This window comes from Pinus tabuliformis, chromosome 8, assembly GCF_031772625.1.
Source record: "Pinus tabuliformis cultivar Carrire ecotype Pingquan chromosome 8, CPIR1, whole genome shotgun sequence".
Lineage (NCBI taxonomy): Eukaryota > Viridiplantae > Streptophyta > Pinopsida > Pinales > Pinaceae > Pinus > Pinus tabuliformis.
In genome coordinates, this window is record NC_142294.1 from 494,412,113 (window position 1) to 494,416,198 (window position 4,086).

General features: G+C 39.4%; 1 pseudogene; it reads right to left on the reverse strand.

Annotated features, from left to right (window-relative positions):
* Nucleotides 1-232: 232 nt before the first annotated feature.
* Nucleotides 233-1,717, reverse strand: LOC149236245 (callose synthase 3 pseudogene; annotated as a pseudogene).
* Between the last annotated feature and the right edge of the window lie 2,369 nt (nt 1,718-4,086).

The window sequence follows — 4,086 nt, forward strand, 5'->3', positions numbered from 1 at the left end:
TCATCAGTGCAGAAACTCGACTTTCCACCCTCTTGTTTTTCTGTAGGTGGTATTAAATGTGCATAGAAAGCTAGAGGCAAAGATCGGAATCTTGACCTCAGCATCCCCAATGTTCTTATCTCACCAAGTCGGCGAAAGGCACCATAGATACCTCCAAAGATAGTGGAGTAAATGGTATACCAAATCTATATGTCCATGAAATAAACAAGTACTATTGGAGCCCAGAGGGCAATCACCACGCCAATGTTGTTTTTTGCGTTTGGAGAAATTCATGCCATTCGAATGCACTAATATGCATTGTCACGATAGCCTTTGTAGGCCCAATCAATGGATGAATCTCATCGTAGTAGCTGAATGCCAGTTTGGTTACAAGAAGTAGGATCCAGAACATTGTGTACTTGAAGAGAGAAAACTGACTTTCGTGCATTGCCCAACCAACATAAAGTCAAGGCTGTGCCCACCACATCAGGATACTCACAATGCGCCATTTCGAGTTTCAATAAATCGCTTTATCATGGGCAATAAAAACAATATTGCCCCAAGTACATTAGGACCCAGATTAGAACACGATTGCAGAAATGTATAATGAAGGGCTTTCCCACTTGTCACCAAACCGGTTCTTGAAAATTTTGCCAAGACCAATTGGGTTATCCATGCGTGAGCATAACAGACTGGGAGGATGATTACCCATGCAGCAGCAACGACAACTTTCAAAACATATCTTAGAATTTCTGATGACTTCATGGCTTTCCTTGCTTTCCAGCTAAGAATTATATCCAGAATAGCTTGAACAAGCTTTAATATTGCGGCTGTGATAACAATACTCAAGATCTTTTCTAAAAACAACTTCATTAAAGATTCCAGTTGGCTGGCTCGATCCATTCCAGAAAAGAATTATCATTCCCTGTAAAGACAAAATATGGAAGGTCCACATTCGATCAAAGCTTCTAAGAATGTGCCAGAAGGAACGGATTTCAACAAAGTTCATCTTGCCCAGCCATCTGTTTCTATCAGTTAAAGGCTTTTCTTTAGAGTTACAGCCATCTCCTGGTAGCATATAAAAACAAAATCTGCATCTGCACGCATTGGCCATCCTAGCCGAAAACAATCCACTGACCAGAAATATTCATTCAGATCATCATAATTCCTCCATTGAGAATGTTTTGCAGTGCCATCCTTGCTTCTCTTGGCTTCCATTGCAATGAGTTCATAGATGAGGGTCACAACTTTTTTGAGAAAGGACTCCTCATCACCTCCATATGCTGGCTTTACATTTTCCCCTGTTGTAGGACTCACCTTGCCAGCTAACATCCCATACAGCTCAAATGCCATATGATGGTAGATATAACAGAGGAACTCTGGCATAAACCGTAGGTTTGCAGCCTCCCCCCAAATAAGAAGGTATAATCCCATATAAAGAATTTTCCGCTGCTGCAGATCCTGTTGGATGTTGGGTAACCAAAGGCTGGATTTACGTCCTAAATACTTGTGCCATTTCCTGTGAGATTCCCACTTGATGCAGATTTCTGAAAGAAAGCAGAACTCTGTACAATAGGCATGCTAGGATATTGACCTCCACTAGATACCAGAACTTTGACCAATATAGTGGGATTATAGAGAAAACCTTGAAGATGAAAAACACAGCAGTATTATTTGTATATTGATGATAATAACCTGCACTGTGACATGTCGAGCCAGACATTCCCACAGAACCCATAGGAGACAAAAGTGATATGGGTGAGTTATGGTTTCGGACAAATCCCCAGTTTTGTAGCGCGCTACGAAACCACCTAAACCTGTAGCGCTGCGAAACTGCTAAATAGGATTGATGCGCTGCGGAAACACTTTGCCCTGAAACTAATCTAAGCAATTTTGGCAACAAAATTTTCAGTGATAACAGTGGCTCCACTTGGGATAGTGTGCCCTTGTGGTACTCTAAGAACTCGCAGATCCAGTGCCTTATCCATTTGTGACAAACAGAAATTTGCTTGACAAGCATGACTGTAGGAGAAAGAAAGCTACATCTATTGAAAAAAGAAATGCTTAGTTAACCTTGAGCTTATTTGCATTTACCTATACCTACCTACCCTAACAATTTCAACTTCTTCAGCTCAATCAATGTGAAATTTCCAATGCAGCCAATCCTCTGTTTTATCTGATGTTTTATTTCTTTGACCGCATTGGAGTTTAGAGCCAATATGATAGTAGGATGACCGCTGCCACTGAATTTGTCTCTGATCTTTATAGGAAAACTGAAAAACTTGAGAGTAAAACTCTTCCATGTAATCAGCTACAGGATCCCAGAATACATGATCAGCTTGTCTTTCCTTGAAACTTTCCAGCTGTGCAAACTGATCTTCAACCACAGTGTTCAGTTCCTCAATCGTGAAAGAGAAAGGAACCAGCATAGTCTCCTTGCGTTCTGCCATAGAAAATTTCTGAGAATAATGATCATGATCATGAAAACTGTATGCCTGAATTTGTCCTTCTAAACCTTCAATTTCTTTCTCAATGTCTTTGGCAAATTCATCAAAAAATTTCATCTTATCCTCTGACTTGCAGTCAAAGGATTTCAGATATGAGGATAAGGACAAAGAAAAAGATTCATTTGTTTCTTCTTTACTATGATCATCATTCCATTGTTTGAAACCCTCCACTGAAGGAGAGTTTACCACCACCTCTGACCTATCTATCCATTCTTCCAAAAACATAAGCCATAAGTCTTGAAATGACTTAATGGATTTGGTAGGCAAGCATTCAACCCACTGTTTGCACTTCCCTTGAAGTGAATCATAGAATAACCTTATACAAACATCCTCATGTTTAACTCTCAGAAGCTCTAAAAATTCACAAAAATCTGATATATGATCCAAGGTTAAACTCAAATCTTCTCCGTTGTATTTGGGACCATTCCTTAGAAAATATGCATCCTTGGGAAAATGATTTGGGAAACCATGAATTCCTGAGAAATCTATGCATGCATACCTTGAACAAAGAATGGCAGCTTCTGGGTCCTTCATAACTCCAGTGGAATCACCATGAATATATAAACCTTGAATTCTTCAACAATGGAGTCGCCAAGGTAGTTTTGTAGCCTCGAAAATCATTTTGAACTCCTGCTACCTTCAGAAATCCAATCTTCAAATTTCGGGAGAGAGTAAGCTTCAGTCTCCCGGCAGATGCACCAAAATGTTATCACAAAATCACTACTAAGGGCTGCAACCAAGCAAGATTTCATGTAACTCTTTCAACCAGACTTTAGACCAAAGATTAGCCTCTTTGGTCAGAGAGGGCTCTCTCACAAACTTTTGATAAAAATCCTTCACTACAACAGATGGCTAACTCTTCACTCATTCATGAAAACAAAAGCTGGTTGGATACATATCAAATTGGTCCTCATTGGGCTATGGAGTCTTACACACTAAGTAAACAGAAAAAACATAGTCATTTCATGGAAGTCAAGGCTCTTTGCATTAGATGTTCAAACATACTCCACAAAAACCACAGCTTGCCAAACACACAGGAAGTCAGAGCATAAGATATGAATTCTGAGTGATTGTGCTATAACAAGGCTGTAAAAGAACATATAATATAAAACACCACCATCATATTTGAACAAAATAATCCATCGAGAATCTTGAGAAGAAATCACCACTGTTTTACTATTACTGTAACAAGTCTTACATTGGCCCAAATAACTCTGTTTTTGTATAAAATGTCTAACCCCCTATTACATTCATCTTTCAGCTCTATATAGAATGCTTCCTCTACCTGATTCGAGCTCCCTCCTCCCCCGTGAGGGGAGCTCAATAATTTCCCTATGATGACACCTACTAACTTTTTTAAACCAACTAATAAATACAGCAGGCTACTAATCTACAGCACTGGAATTCTAAAGCAAATAAAATCCTAATTCTACATCATGCTGGACATAACATTTATTACAATTAAGATTCCTCCTTGCAGCTTTGACACCTAGCTTTGACACCTGGCTTTCTCTTCGTTCAGCTGAGATAGCATGAGATGGCATAAGATGGGCAATTAATGTCCCATGCTGGCTTTGAATACCAAAGGCTTTGATCTGTT